The sequence below is a fragment of the Echinops telfairi genome, unplaced genomic scaffold (genome assembly GCF_000313985.2).
Source record: "Echinops telfairi isolate 266 unplaced genomic scaffold, ASM31398v2 ScPeMD7_7410;HRSCAF=8448, whole genome shotgun sequence".
Classification (NCBI taxonomy): domain Eukaryota; kingdom Metazoa; phylum Chordata; class Mammalia; order Afrosoricida; family Tenrecidae; genus Echinops; species Echinops telfairi.
In genome coordinates this window covers 21,188,331-21,205,073 of record NW_022111310.1, presented here as the reverse complement: position 1 = coordinate 21,205,073, position 16,743 = coordinate 21,188,331, and the positions used below count along the sequence as shown (strand labels likewise).

The window sequence follows — 16,743 nt, the reverse complement described above, 5'->3', positions numbered from 1 at the left end:
TAGAATTGGGATCATGATAGTGGGGGTGAGGAAGCATTTAAGAACTAGAGGAAAGTTATATGTTTCATCATTGCTGCCCTGCACCCTGATTGGCTCATCTCCTCCCCACAACCCTTCAGCTAGGGGCTGTCCAGTTGCCTACCGATAGGCTTGAGTCTCCATTCTACACTCACCCACCTTTTTTTTTTTTACTCACCCACCTTTACAATGATATTTTTTGTTCCTTTGTGCTTGATACCTGGTCCCTTCAACAGCTTGTGGTCACACATGCTGTTGTGCCTCCTCCATGTGTGTTTTGTTGCTTCTGAGTTAGTTGGCCACTTGTTTATCTTCAAACCTTTAAGACCCCAGATGCTATATCTTTTGATAGCCGGACACCATCAGCTTTCTTCACCACCTTTGCTCATGCACACGTTTGATTTCAGTGATCATATTAGGAAGGTGGACACCCACTGATCTGATTTTTAGTTCTTTGATGTCTGATAACTGGTCCCTTCTGCATCTCGTGGTCAGACAGGCTGGTGTGCTACTTCCATGTGGGCTTTGATGCTTCTGAGCAAGATGGCTGCCCATCTATCCTCAAGCCTTAAAGCAAGAGGTGTTTTCAGTAGCCTCATAGGCATGTGAAAGGTGGACATTGAATAAGGAAGACTGAAGAAGAATCCATGTATTTGAGCTATGGTGCTGGTGAACTATATTGAATTATGATGCTGGTAAAGTATATCATCATGGACTGCCAAAAGAACAAACAAGTCTGCCTTGGAAGAAGTACAGTCAGAATGCTCCTCGGTGGAGAGGATGTTGACGTTTGGTCTCATGTACTTTGGAGATGTTGTCAGGGGAGACTAGTCCTTAGAGAAGGACATCATGCTTGGGCGAGCAGCAGTGCAAAAGAGGAAGGACTTGGACAAGATGGATTGAATGGATTGACACAGGGGCTGCAACAATGAGCTCAAAGCAGCACAATTAGGAGCCCTGACCAGGACTGGCCAGGGTTCATTGTGCTGCTCATAGGGTGTTAAAGAGTCCCGACCGAGGGAAGAAGACAACAACAACAGTTTTGTTTTATCGTTATAGCAACTCTTTGAGGATGCAACTGGGTCCTTGCTTTATGCTGAGGAAACTGAGTCCCAGAGAGAAGTATTAATGGCTGGTTTCAGGTAATCAAAACCAAACTGAACTGACTGGCATGGAATCAATTTCTACTCACAGTGATTTTATAGGGCAGGATAGAACTGGCCCTGTGGCTCTCCAAGACTGTAAAGCTTCCCTGGAGTTGAGAGCCTCATCTTTTTATGGTGTATTTGAACTGCTGATCTTGTGCTTAGCAGTCCAAGGCATTACCCACTCTGCCACCAGGGTGCCTGGTTTAAGGTTATGCAGATTAATGGGGCAATATAGAACTCCAGCTCAGCCAGCTATATGGCCCAAACCTCTCTGAGGGAAACTCCTGGCTTTTGGAGAATAAGAAACAAAGACCTAGCTTTAAGTTACCTTACTCTTTGGGGGTGGGGTGGGGGGCGGGGGGATGCATTGCTTCTTGCTTGCTTGCTTTAGCTTTCCCTTCCCCTTTCTGCCTGACTTGGGTACATTTCCCTTGCCTTGAATTTTGCAGCCCACTCCCTGATGGAGGTCAAACGAGTGGCAGCCCCCATTTATCTCCATCCTCCTGGGATTGAGAATTTATTTGTAATGCCAGGCCTGGGCAAGATTTAGAATAATTCAGGGATTTAAGTCCTGAGGATATGAGAAATAAACAATGTCACCCATTCCAACTACAGGGGCATAGTGTGGAAAGAAAAATGTGTGCTTCTGGTAGAAGTAAAACAAAGGAATCCTGAACAACCGCTAAGTCATTCTTGAACAGAGTAGAAAAGTATATACACAACTACTTAATATAAGCCCCCTACCCCCAGTTAATGAATTGAGCGTAAGTTCAGAGAGAGGATATAGGATCTGTCCATGGCCATCTAGAGGGTCCCGGATAGCACCAACCCTGGAAATCATGTTGGCTGTTTGATCAGTGCCCTCTGCCTCATACTGATTCTGCACACTGAAGATCCTGAACTCTAGACATGGACAGGGATGTTATTGAATTATGGCTTTCTATACAGATCACCTAACACTTTTGGAATATCTCTAGGAGCAACACTCTCTTGCTTGACTGATAGGTCCATGAGGCTATGTTGTGTCTTCTCTCTGCCTGCCTCCCCAGCACTCTTGCACTCTCCTTTCTATTCTTCGGGTCTGGCTGACACCTGTTTACCCTCAAGTTCTCCCAGTACATGGCCTCTCACACAGGAGACCTTTTCTGACCACTGGTAAGTTTATGTGTCTGTTGCATTGACCCGTGTTTCCTGGACTGTTTCAGTTACACCTTATCTAGCAGTCTCATTCCCTGCGTAATCACCTGTCTTATTCCCTACCCTGTAAGCTCCGTGAGGGCAGGAATTGTCGCTGTCTTGTTTATTCTTTTTTCTTCTCCATATGGCTAGCACAGAAGCAACCACAGAGTGTTTTGTGTTTGACAGATGCATGAAAGAGTGAAACCAAGATGACAGGAATATTAAGAGTATAATTGGAGAGCCTCAGAGGACTGGACAGCCACCCATATGTGCACTGTGCAGATCAAAGAGTCAGCAGCACTTCCATTGATTTAGACCATTTTGTATTTAGCATCCAAATCAAAGCCAATGGGTTTCTGTCCATTTTCTTTAGTCTCTGATTTATTTCTGCTGAGAAAAGCTGATGTCCATTGTTAGTTGATAGCATGACTCCTGCCTCTATACCTCATTCTTCGGTGAGTGATTCTTGCTTTACAATGCTCTTCTTTTTCCCCACTTCAGCGGAAGTGAGGATGGGAGAAGTAAAAGTCACTTATGTAGCCTTACATCCAGGCCTGAGAGGGCCAATCAGAATTAGATCTCCAAACCAATTTCATTCTACTCCCTTGCCTCTGATAGTTGAGGATCTAAGCTCCTATATTGTTTTCTTTCACTTGTATTGTTTTCATTAGAATCCTGACCATTTTTAAAATCATTTTATTAGGGGCTCATACAACTCTTATCAATTGTGTAAAGCACATTTGTACATTCATTGCCCTCATCATTCTAAAAACATTTCCTCTCCACTTAAGCCCCAGGCATGAGGTCCTCATTTTTCCCCTCCCTCCCCGCTCCTCCCTCCCTCATGAGGCCTTGATAATTTATAAATTGTTATTTTTGTCATATCTTGCCCTGTCCGGACGTCTCCCTTCACCCACTTTTCTGTTGTCCATCCCCCAGGGAGGAAGTCACATATAGTTCCTTGTAATCAGTTCCCTCTTTCCAACCCACTCTCCCTCTACCCTCCCAGTATCACCACTCACACCACTGGTCCTGAAGGGATCATCCGCCCTGGATTCCCTGTATTTCCAGTTCCTATCTGTACCAGTGTACATCCTCTGGTCTAGCCAGACTTGCAAGGTAGAATTCGTGTCATGATAGTGGGGGCGGGGAGGAAGCATTTAGGAACTAGAGGAAAGTTGTATTTTTCATCTTTGCTACATCACACCCTGACTGGCTCGTCTCCTCCCCGAGACCCCTCTGCAAGGGGATCTCCAGTGGCCTGCTAATGGGTTTTGGGTCTCCACTTCGCACACCCTCCATCATTCACTATGGTAAGATTATTTGTTCTGATGATGCCTTATACCTGATCCCTTCAACACCTCGTGATCGCATAGGTAGGTGTGCTTCTTCCATGTGGGCTTTGTTGCTTCTGAGCTTGATGGCCGCTTGTTTACCTTCAATCCTTTAAGACCCCAGATGCTATACTTTTTGATAGCCAGGCACCATCAGCTTTCTTCGCCACACTTGCTTATGCACTTATTTGTCTTCAGTGATCCGTTCGACACCTCGTGATCACACAGGCTGATATGTTCTTCCATGTGGTCTTTGTTGCTTCTGAGTTAGATGGCCTCTTGTTTACCTTCAAGCTTTTAAAACCCCAGATGCTGTATCTTTTGATAGCCGGGCACCATCAGCTTTCTTCACTACTTTTGCTTATTCACCTATTTTGTCTTCAGCGGTTGTGTTGGAAAGGTGAGCATCATAGAATGCCAATTTAATAGAAGAAAGCATTCTTGCATTGAGGGAGTACTTGAGTGGAGGCCTAATGTCCTTCTGCTACCTTAATACTAAACCTATAAATATAGGCACATAGATCCTGACCATTTCTTAATTGTACTGCTGCAATTTCCTGTTAAATAGCCATGACATGATGCATAAATCCTAGCTACTTGCTGTCTCTCAGTCGATTTCGAGACCCCAAGCAACCTTGCAGGACTCAACAGAATGGCCCTGTGGGGTTGCCAAGACTGTGATCCTGATGGAAGCAGACAGCCTCCTGGAGCAGCTGCTATGGTTAAGTGTCCAGCCTTCTGGTCAGCAGTCCCATGCTTTAACCACTGTCCAATCCCAATCTCAAACAAACCCATTGCTCTAGAGCCAATTCCCACTCAGGGAAACTGTCTAGGAAAGGATCGCATGAACCTAAAGGGTTTCCTAGACTGTCAGCTCTACGGAAGCAGACTGCCACACCTTTCTTCCACAGACCCTCTCCTGGCTTCAAACCACTGACCGTTTGAGTGGTTGCCAAGTGCTTAGCCATTGCCCCACCTGAGTCCCTTAAATACTCAGCACAGCCCTGCATAACTACTAAGAAACTGTCCTAATCTCTCATCAGAAGACTCCTTATGCTCCCGCCTGGGGCCCATAGCTTCAAACTCACTGCTATCAAGTCAGTTTTGACCCATAGTGACCCTAGAGGACCGCGTAGAATGGCCTCTTTGGGTTTCTGAGCCTGTAAATGTTTGTGAGCAGAAACCCTCATTTTCTCCCCAGGAGCAGTTGGTGTCTTCGAACTGCTGACCTTGTGGCAAGCAGCCCACTGAGTAAGCAACCATGCCATCAACAGACCTAAGAAACATGTAATTCATCATTAATGAGGCACAAATACTAGTTATTTGGGTCATATTTTACTGGGATTCTTACACTTTCTCGGGCCTATATTGCTACATAGAAGATGCTAAAAGCATTTCTTTTAACTCATAAGTGGATGACTAAACTCGTATCCCAGCCGATAATAGATAAATTGCAATGAGAATCTTTTCCTTAAATTCCCCCAAAAGACAGAATGTCAAATTTATTGTGATTTTCCGTAACATAACTGTGAAGGGCGAATATTAGACTGATAATACAAATCATTTCCTGCATTTCCATTGCATATAACTGCTTCTAAGCAATTTTTTGCTTTCTTTCAGCTTTAAAACAATCCAGTAAGGGCTAAGCCTAAACACCTTTCCCCTTACCGCCCTCGACTCCGACTCCTCAGCTTTTCAGATGGAGAATCAGAGACTCAGAGGTGCAGAGGTACTTGTCCAATGGCACACCAGGCAGTCGGAAGGGGTAGATGGAGTGAGATCAAGAAATCCCAAATATAAGCCTGACCCCTTTCCATTAGACGATACACGTTATTAAATCTATACATTGTACTGCACTGGACAAAGGGCGCTGAGGGGCCAATCAGGGCTTGATGCTAGAGAAGTTAACTGATAGGCTGGATTCAGGTTATTCTAAACGTCCTCCCACCTCACAGATGATGAATTGCAATTCCAGGATAGAGGGCCTGGGAGATGAGTTGGGTTGGGTTGACTCTTCTGGAAAGGCAACAGTTATGAAGGGAAGTTTTGCAAGATAGCTGGGACATCAGTTAGCAGGTATAGCAGAGATATGACAATGGGGAAGAAGGGTCAAGGGGCCCTTTGAAGAGTTTGGAAGACTAGTGATTATGCAAGGTGAGAGTAGGAAAAGACCAGGGAGTGCCCTGGGAGGAAGACAAGTCTAAGAAAGTACTCTCTCAGAAACTCACAGCGACAGTGCTGACCTGTCTTGGAGGGTCACTATGAGTCAGAATCGACTTGATGGCAGTGAATCCATGGCATAGTGGTTACATGTTGGGCTGCTAACCACAAGGCCAGCAGTTCAAAACTCCCAGGAGCTACATAGGAGTGTGAGGATGCTTTATACTTCCATATAGAGTTACAGCCTCAGCAGCCACAGGGCCCACGTCTACCTGTCTTGTAGGTCACACAGAGACAGAGTTGATCCAATGGCAGTGAGTTCGGCTTTTGTTGTTGCGGATGAACTATTGGGTACAACTGAAGGATCTTACTTTTCTCAGCAACCCTGCGAGCTTGCTTCATTTCCTGCTCTTGGGACTACTAGCGAACAGATGCTGAGAAAGTCACTTTCAGGCACCGCCTGTCATAAATTACATGATAATTTCCACACTCCATATCTGTGCCACAAGAGGCTGGTGGTCCGCAAGTTTGTGATTCGAAGTGGTGCCCAGGGTGATGTAAAGACAATTGCCCCCTGTTTAATATTGGCCCCTTTCTCATTCCAACAATTGGAAAGGAAATGAGATCTCATTCAGCTATCATGCCAGGAAGCAGAATTCGCAACCCTAGGATTGAGGTGTGTGTAATGGCCCAGCTCATGTAGGGGATGGAGCCGGCCCTCTACCCCTCACGGTCCCGAGGGCTTGGAGCTGACATTGTCTCTGATTTTCTCTGTTGCGTGTGCATGTGTATGTGTGTATGTATCAGGGTGTATATGTATATGTGTGTTTACCTAGATGTCTGTGACTTAACTGACCATTAGTTTCTCTCTCTCCACACATTCTTGCTAATGTGCAGGAACTTAAAGGCAGATCCTGGCTTTGTGGTTAACTAGTGTCAGGAGGAACCACTCCCGGTAACGTAGAGGGTCAGTGGGAAAGAGGAAGAACTTCAGTGATTGACACAGAACTATAGCCATGGGTCAGACGTAACAACCATTGGACGGGGTGCAGGACATGGGTCAGACGTAACAACCATTGGGATGGGGTGCAGGACATGGGTCAGACATAACAACCATTGGGATGGGGTGCAGGACATGGATCAGACGTAACAACCATTGGGACGGGGTGCAGGACATGGGTCAGATGTAACAACCATTGGGACGGGGCGCAGGGCTTGGAAGTGATTCATTCTGTTGCACAGAAAGACGCTATGAGTCGGAGCCAATTCAGTGGCTTATTTTATTAGAAGGGGGCTGTGATAGGGACAGCTATAAAATTCCTGAATTTTCAGTATTGAAATGACTTTCAAATTCACATATGCCAGCAAGTCTCCTCTTTCAAGTATGGAAAAACTAAGTCAATAAAGGAAATTACTTTTCCCAGTTTACATGTGATATGTGTCTCCATTGTTACTACTATCCTTGTCTTCTGACTTCATTTATATTCTCTGTTCATCCTTCTTAAGGAGACCTGGTGGTGGTGTGGTTATATGTTGGCAATCTGCCTGGTCAACAGGTCGAGACCAACCACAGCTCTGATGGAGAAAGACTGGGTTTCCGACTCGTGTGAACAATTACAGTCTTGAAAACTCACAGGGCATCATGAGTCAGCATTGACTCCATACCAGTGAGTTTGGCTTTTTGGTTCATCCTTCCAAAGTGTGGATTCTCAGACTTGAAAAGAACGTCATTACAAGTAAACTCTTCACAAAGATTTTTTTAAGTGGGCAACTTATGTAGATGCTCACACTTAAGACAATAACAATAACAACAACAACAAAAAAAAAACAAGCTGTGAGTGTAACTAGAATAGTCAGAATTCAGGTTACGGAAGGAATTCCTGTCTGCTGATTTCAGTCTTCTGGGTACCATTAATAGTTCCCAGGACCCATAATAATACTTAAGATTCTTGAGATGAAAATGATAAAGCTAACAGAAACTTTAATCCAGCATTCTCTTCTGGGCATAGCCAAGGGCAGCATGCCAACCTGTACCCAAGAATGTACTTTTGATTCCTTTTGTGTTGCCCAGAACCTTCCTCCACCCATGATAACCCCATGTACGTGCTCATCAAAATGTAACACTCTACCTGAAGTCCGTTATTCCTCTTCAGTTCCTTTCAAATCTATGCCTCTATCTCAGTATTACAATCTCAAAGCCAGTGTGCAGGGTCACTTTGAGACTTTTGAGGGCCCAGACACTTTGCCTCTGTGAACTCCCAGGCCCTGTCTCTATATCACCCCAGCTAATGTCTTCTATATATGTTATTTATGTATCTATAAATATATGTATTATTTTTGTACCAACTGTGCTGTTATAAAGATGACTACTAATATGAAAACCTTTTCTTCATCTTACTACTTTAAAAAATTTTTCTGGTTTTAAGAAAAATTAAAACATTTTTATCAGCACTTAAAATCACTGCAGACCCTTAGCACTGTGCATGATGGGTAGGTTGATTCTAACTAGTGTACCCTCTGTATCCAATTCTTTGTTTCTCAAAGGGGATGATACCCCCACTACCATCTGAGCGTGCTGGAATGGTCCAAAGGGGCATCAACACTTTATCCTAGATTTGGGGCCTATAGCAAACACATTTGCCAGAGGGAACTGAATATTTATTTAATTTTTTTTCTGAAAAGGGGTGGTAGGCCAAATAAGTTTTGGAATCTATGATCCAATTCATTGCCTTCCCAAATCTGACAAAGAAAGAGATCTTTTCTTATTCTCCTCCCTTCCTTTATTTTTCTCTCTTAACACCCCCACCCCATTTCTTGACTTTTCATGACAAATTCAAACTTTATTTTTTACATTTTGAGTAACCAGATATTGCCAGGCACGATGTTCATGGCAACCCATTGAAATATCCTATGACACCTGCCCCATGTTGGCAATCAGGTGATTAGCATCGTGCCCCCTGTTTTGTGTAGTGCCAGCTCAGGCATAATGCTGTCGAGAGGGGAGCTGCCTTTCTCCATTGATTTTGCTGCTCAGATTATCGAGGCGAAATCGAAAGAACCTGGGTCTAGTTCTAACTTTCAGCAAATGACTGCACCACTCAGAACCTCACTCTTCCTTATTATCAAAAATGGATAATAGTGGACTCACACAGGCTTGGCCCTCATGAACTGTCTCCTGGGGCACAGTCCAGGGCCAGGAGCAGCTCTGTAGTCAGCTCCCCGAGGAAAGCCAATGCTTTCAGTGTTTGAGAGACTCTCACTTGGGACACTTGACACTCACCTTGGTTCTACCACTTAGACCTTGTCAGTCAGCCGGTTCCTCTCTACCATCTAAGATATGTAGGTACGTCTATAAAATGTGGCTGAGCCCAACTAACTCTGTAGCGCTTGGTGGGGGGGGGGGGTCTAATGAGAATATAAGTTGCCAGAATGCTTTGTATTCTTTTACACACCCTACAATGTAAGGGCCTATCCCTTTACTTTCTGAGTCTGGCTTGTCTGCCTCCTGTTCTCCCCATTGCAGGCTCCTCCTCCTCTTTAGATAATCTCTTGTCCACTGGCAGTGCTGGGCATTGACAAATATGCCACGGAGAATTTATCTCTAGCCTGCTGCTGAGATGCTGCCATCTCCCAGCCACAGCCCTGCCCAGCCTCTGCCTCCAGATTTCCAGTTGAAGATGCTGAGAGATAGCCAGAAGCTGTGTGATTGTCCACTGACTCTCCCAATCCAATCAAGTCTCTTTCATCGGAAGAATCCCCCTGAGATTGTAATCAGGGTCCATTCTGTTTCTCTCCATCTGGCACTGGTTCCCAGGAATCTAGAGGGCTTCTTTTGCTTTTCTGTCCCAATAGCTTGTGCTCCCTTCCTTGGCCTGGGAGCCAGGCAGCCGGTGTCCGGTTGGCCACCACCTCACTATGCTATATGTAATGGGTCGCACCACCCCTCTGGACCCCAACCCCCATGTGTGAACGTAAGTTGGTATTACTCAGCACAGTTTTTACTGAAAGGATTAGGTGACTAAGGTGAGAGTCCAGAATCTCTGAAAACCCTAGTCATCACCGTATGCTGAACCCACACCCATGACCACCTACCAGCTCCCTAGGGAGGGAGCCTGGAACCCAGAGCACCATGGAAGCAGCTGGTGAGACACTGACTTGAGCCCTACAGGGCACTGAGAGACGAACTTTGGGCAGGTGCTGCAAGATGCTGGCTAAGCGAGTGCCATCTGCTTCACCTCTGTGCAGGACAGAGCCATGTGGACCCTCTGGATGGTGCTGGCTGCCATCAAGTAGATGTGACTGCCAGTGGTGAGGACTCAGTGCCTCATGGAGTGGCACCTTGGGGGACTGTCTGGCCTCAATAAAGCAAGACCCGTTACTGAGTACAGTGAGGCCCCAGTCAAGACCTGAAGATGCCCTTAAGACACCCCACCACCATCCATAGAACCTGGCTGCCCTTTCTATAGCAACATCGGCAAGGGTCGCAGTTATGCAGGCCCCGCTGAAGACCAGCGGCCCTCCTGTGAGAGTGAGGAACATGGTTGCCAGAGCCATGCCCTTCTGGAACGAAGACATCATTCCTCAGATGAAGGAGGCCAAACAGATACTGATTGCATCCATGACAACAGCCTCTGGGGCTCTGTCAGATGTCTGGAGGGTCTCTCTGAAGAAGTTTCATGGGCTGAACCTCCCTCCCTCAGGCATTCCCAGCATCTGTAAATTGGACAAGAACTGGAAACCCCTCAAGACCATGAAGTTCCTAGGGACAAAGAGACTGTGTGTAAAGACATAGAAGCTGTGGCTGCCCAGGACTGAGACAAGCAGGGAAGGCGAGCTGGCCAACAGCTGTCTAAAGGACACCCTCCCTGCCCTCCCCATTCCTCTGCTCCCCTATACATGGCACTCTGACAACATCTTTCTTACTGGCTGCAGATGGGGGACCCAGGCTTCCATTGTAGTCATTGTGCCTCCTGCATGCTCTTCCTTCTCAAAGGCTAGTCGGAATGATACCTTTGGGGCACGCTTCTCAGCCCAGGGCCTGCGGAAGACGCCGACAGAAGGCAGGGCCTCTGAGGTTGTGCTGGTGGTTTGCTTCCTGGCAGCTGGATTGAGTCAGGGGATAGGGAGGAACCGGGTGAGGGATGGTCAATAAGAGGAGAAGTGAGTGGGAGAATCCCATGGCTGGGACCCAGCCCGGACTGTTCGGCAGTCAGGAGCCTGAGCATGCTCGCCATGCCCATGGATATGGAATGTAATGATTGGAAATTGATTTCCTCCCTCACCGTGGAGGGCTGAGGGGCTGACTAGCCTCAATAATGTTGCATTTGTAGAAAAGTGAAAGCCCCTGAGTGTGTGCTGTGTGTGCTGTGTATAAGCAAAAGCCCTTCTGGGGTTTGTAGTGGCAGTTGAAATACTAGCACCAAATGTAACCATCAGGAAATCAGCCCTTCCTCTCATCCCATGAGACAGGCTCCCTGACTCTTAAGGAGAAGGAGTCCACCCTGCTGTGTGTTATAGAATGCTTCCTCGACCTCTCTGTTCCGCAGTGAAATCCCTATCACCCATGCCCTTCTGTGATTTTTCACTGTGATTTCTGAATCATGTTTTAGTTACTTGGCCATGCGTCTTGGGCCCAGTTCTCAGTTGGCCGCTACCTGTACGAAATCTTTGTCTCTGGATCAGGATAATACATGAGCGATGTGCAATCAATTTTAAAAAATGAAAAATAAAAATATTTAAGAAGTGAAAGGAACGCCCAAACTCATTATTCTTGTCTTCACTTCAGTCTGAAATCTGCATTTGGAATAAAACAGTTGCTCCCATTCATAAATGGAGCAGTTTGTACACAGATTTCCTAACTTCTCTTTCATCCATTCAGTAAATACTGAGTGGGTTGTTGGCCACGTTGGGTCTGCGACTACTCTAGATCATGGAGACAAAAGAAATACAATCATTTCCCAAGTAATTAATAAGCCTCCACCAAATGGTGGATGCTGGAAGCTAGAGAAATTGATAAAATAATTAACTAATACCATTATTCAACACTTAAATGCACTGACTAGAGGGACCAGACCTTGGACAGGGATACTATGCTTGGTATAGGAAAGCAGAAAGGCAGAAAACGAGGAAGACCCTACCCATGAGGGGTTGCTGTAACAGTAGGTTCCAACAGAACAATTGTGAGACCAGCGCAGGACTGGGTGATGTTTGTTTTGTGAGTTGGACCGGACTCCAGGGCCCTTAACATGGGGCTAAGCTGCTGAGAACTTTGTGTGCGGCAAACTTTGTGGATAAAGCCAGGGAAGGAAGGGAGTGGGGAGGGAGGGAGGGACGAGGACAAGGGACAGGGGATGAGGCAGTTGTGTGCCATGGATAGAGAGTTTGAGAGCTTGAATAGTTGTAGAAAGCACCAGACATGAACAAGTCTACTATTATCCCGTCATTCTGTGCGATGGATGGATTGGCAGGGACAGTGGGCAAAAATCAAGGTGTACTTGGAATCTGTGGTAGACGTTTCTGAACCTTTGGGTCCATGTTTTTAAAATCTAAAATCTTGACTTACAGGGACTGTTTTGTTTCAATTGCCAGGGCCTCATTGTTTTGATAGACTTCATGAGATCCTTAGGCTTCTGTACTGGTTTCCTAGGGCAAATGACCACAAACTGAGTAGCTTAGAAATACAACTGCATCCTCTCCCGGTTCTGCAAGTTAAGCCTGCAGCAGAGGTGACAGCTGGGCCAGACTCTCCTGAGAATCTGGCTCCACAGAGCACTGCTTCCATGCCTTTCTGATATAGCAGTCGTGGTGCTGTCAAGATGGCTTATAGACATGTCACTTCTCTCTCAGCTCTGTCTTCACGTGGTACTCTCTCAGCGACTCTTCTTCTCCACTCCTAGTAAGGGCGCCACTCACATGGCTTAGGGACCATCCCAATGACCTCATTCTAACTTGATTACATCCGCAACATCCCAATTTCAAAAGGTCACCTTGACAGGTGCCAGCGGTTCAGACTTCAATGTGTCTTTTGAGCGGGGAAAATTCAACCCAGTGTCTATATTTCCATTCTTCTGCTTGGTCTGTGTTTGTCAATATTTGGCAGATATTTAAATTTAATGATAATGTAATAAAGCTAGAAAATCAGTTGCATAGAAACACTAAGCAGATAGGAAGCATTCAATAACCACACATGGCCAGTGGCTATCATATAGGACAGTGTGGATGAAAAACATTGTGAAAGTTCTGTTGGGTAGGTCTTAAATCTCTGAGGGTCTCTTTATGGTTTATCAAGACGTTGGAGTTAGGCAGATGGGTCTTGGATTGCTTTCAAGCCACGTAGTAGTAATGTGATTTTCAACCATCTACTTCACTTCTCTGAGCTTCATTATAATAAAATGGGTGCATTAACTCTGATTTCCAAAAATTCTTAAATTCTTATGGCGATTAGAAAGTAAAGTCAAGATATCCCCCTGGGATAGATATTCCACTTAAGCGATGCTCTCCCCCTCCATGCTCCGCCCCCCCCTTCTAGCTGCTGTCCCGTTGGTCCTTAGACCCCTGTACATTCAGCACTCGCCAAGTATTTGTCAATCGTTGATTCTCCCTGGGCCCATCCGCTCCGCTCTGATTCTCTGACGATAAAGTGTGAGGGGAATATTTTATATGACCTCTGTGTTTTTAATGTGTGGGAGGTGCCAGGTTGGTGGAGATAATACCTCTCAAGTGTCACAAGTTGTGGGATGCAGATGACGGCCCATGTTGCTCATTAAACTAATATTCCTCTCAAGGGAATTGCAATGAAAATCAGCACTTGACATTTAAAAGTAGATGAAGTCATAAGGAGATTATGACTTGGCCTTGGAAAGCATTTCTTGGGCCAGATACAAAATTCACATGAGAGCATAATTATTTTCTGGGATCAGACCTGTGTTTTTTTGAATGGGGGGCTGGAGATGGTGGGCTCTGAGCTCCAAGGGACATCTTCGCTCTCGGTAAAGGACTTTGAGGAGGCGTGGCTTTCCTCTCTCCAACAGACTCACGTGCTAGGGAGCATCACATTCAATTCAATTAAACCGTGTGCTCAACTGTGTGAGTTATGATACTTTATCTGTATCCAAGGGACTTAGACAATGAGGGCATTTTATGAGGTGGCTTCAAAAAGTTTGTAGAAAATGAGTGGACAAGATCGTGGAATTTTTCCATAAATTCTTTGAAGTTTTGATAAAAGAGGTATTGGGCTTAAGATTTTCGTGTCTTGAGTTGTTGTTTCCCGTTTCTTGCTGCTGCCTTCCCTTGACTGTCCCAAGACAGTGTAGGCAAACTGAGCTTCATGAACTCGCATCGAAAGTAGGAGGGAAAGGAACGTAGGCAGGAAACAGAACTCTCCTCAAGAGCTCTTGGCTTTATTACAAGTGGTCCTTTCCAGAAGCACTGCCAAAGAGTTTTGCCTTAAGATTTATTAGCCAACATTGAATCACTTGGCCTCCTGATGAGGGGACTTCAGAAAACTCACTAAAAGATTCCTAAGGTACAGAAATTTTACTTCATTTTCCCATAAACCCTGAAGTCTTCTTAGATATGCCGGGGGCTAGACTGAATAAGTGAATTTGCGATCATTTCATCCTTTAGAGAGGGGATCAGGTCACGAAGCAGTTGATAGAGAATAGATGTTGAGTAGTTAATGACACTATTTGCAGAAATGCATGTTAGGGGCTGTGAAAATATGGGAGTCTAGGTAGAGCAAATGGTTAAATGCTTGACTGCTGACTGAAAGGTTGACTGTTCAAATCCACGGAGACATATCTTTTAGCAAGGTCACAGTCTTGTACATTTTATGGAGTGCAGTTCTACTCTGCAACACACAGGGTCACCATCGGTCAATATCAACTAGAAGGCAACTGGCTAGATTTTCGGTTTGGTATCAATCTGTGCGTTTGTTGTACTATGGTTGTGTGATTCTGGAAGCCATGCCACCAGTATTTCCACAGTATTTCATACACTAGCTGGCCAACATAGTGAACAGGTTTCAGTGGTGATTCCAGGCTAAAACGGACCTAAGAAGCAATGTCTGGTGATCTACAACTGAAAATTAGCCAATAAAAACCTTATGAACACAACAGAACATTGTATGATGCAGTGCTGCAAGATGAAGCCTTCCAAGCCGGAAGCCATTCCAAGTAAATAATGGTTGCAACAACAAACATAACCATACCAAGTACTGGGATGATGAGCTAGGATGGGACAGCCTTTCATGTAGCTGGGTTCTTCTTCATGACTCGGAGCAGACTTGACAGCAACTAGCTATGGACAACGGAATGAAGAAGCGATCATGTATGGTTCCTCTCCTCGCAGCTAAGTGTGAACAGAGCAACATACGGAGGAAGTTCTACAAGAGATTGGCGAGAAACCTGGGTTCTGGCAGCTTGAAGGGAGGCATGATTTGCACGGTTGGTGTCTGTCATTAAGGGAGACTCATCGAGGCAATGGCATGTGCGTGAAGTATCACGTGATGGCGTAAGCCTTTGACTCAAGTCAGGGCAGTTCAAGTGGACCGAATAGCTTTTGCAATGACACTGAAATTAGAAAAGCTGTTTTCTAGTTTGTTTTTAAGAGGGCACCTGTGATACAATGCAAAAAGGAGAAATATGAGACACAAAGGCTGCTGAAAGATGGTAATAGGCAATGGGTTGGTTCTAAGCTAAAGTTTTTGGACTTGACTCTGTAGAGCCTTGGTAAATACTAAAGATTTTTGAGTGGGAATTGCCATTATCTATTCCCCAAGAGCCTACTGCTTATTTATGTTTCGTGGTTGGATTTGCCTTTATGAGTTTAATGCTAGTTTTTTGGTGACTCTCTTTCTCAGGTGCACCTGGTTTCTGCTATCTCTCCCCAAATTTCCTGCTGTTTATTACCTAGGAGTCTAGAGGCTGTGTGTTCCAGGAGGGCAAGCAGGCTTTCATCTTCCCATTTTTGAGTGAAACCCTTAAAAAGCACCTCCACTTTTTCCCATATATCACCCAGCAAAGGGTTCAAGGTAGACCAGGGTTTACTTCCAAAGCCCAAAGCCAAACTCTGCCTTGAACTTGATTCGGACTCACAGTGACCCTTAGGACAGGGTAGAACTGCCTCCGTCAGTTTCTAAGCCTGTAACTGTTTAAGAGAATAGAAAGCCTCATGCTCCTCCTGAGGTGCAGCTAGTGGTTTCAAACAGCTGTCCTTGCAATTAGCAGCTAACGCATAGCCCATGATACCACCAGGACTCCATGGAGTCCCATGGGGATTAGGATTGTACTTGTTTTCCCCACCTGCTCCTTCAGTAGTGAACGTGACTTGCTAGTTATCTTTACCAAGCGATTTGATTTCTAGCGTTTGTTCATTTCGAACAGTTTCTCTCTGCCCACTGCCCTTCCTAGATTTTATGGGCTAACATTTTAGCCTCACCTAGAAGTTTCTTCATGCTCTCATCTCTGCTTCAAAGCTCCATTCCCCACTGCCTTACCTGTGGTTTGGGAAGAAAGATGATGCATTCTATTTCCATAAAGATTTACAGTCTTGGAAACTCACAGGGGCAGTTGCACTCTGACTATAGAGTCTCTGTGGGTCAGAATTGACTCAGGCTATAAGGTTAGCCTGCTTTTCAACCATGTCAGACGACACAAAGTGCCTTGAACACCATCTCTGTCCTGCTGAACCCTGTGCCCGCAGAGCCTTTCTGTGACTCCCCTTCCTTCAAATGGCCTTAATCTTATCAATCTCTTAAAATGTTTCCTAGGGTATAGAGATAGAGATGCGCGCGCGCGTGTGTGTGCGCGCGCGCGCACACACACACACACACACACATTTACATACTTTTATTTTGGAATAGTTTTAGATTTACAGAAAACTAGCACAGACCATACAGAGAGTTC

The 16,743-nt window shown here is 45.4% G+C and overlaps 1 protein-coding gene and 1 pseudogene across 1 annotated transcript in view; both read left to right on the top strand.

The window, feature by feature from the left end:
- Window positions 1–16,743, top strand: part of ASTN2 (astrotactin 2) — a 1,157,183-nt gene that overhangs the window by 60,839 nt on the left and 1,079,601 nt on the right. The gene's annotated exons all lie outside the window — the stretch shown is intronic.
- Window positions 2,771–10,654, top strand: LOC101659975 (annotated as a pseudogene).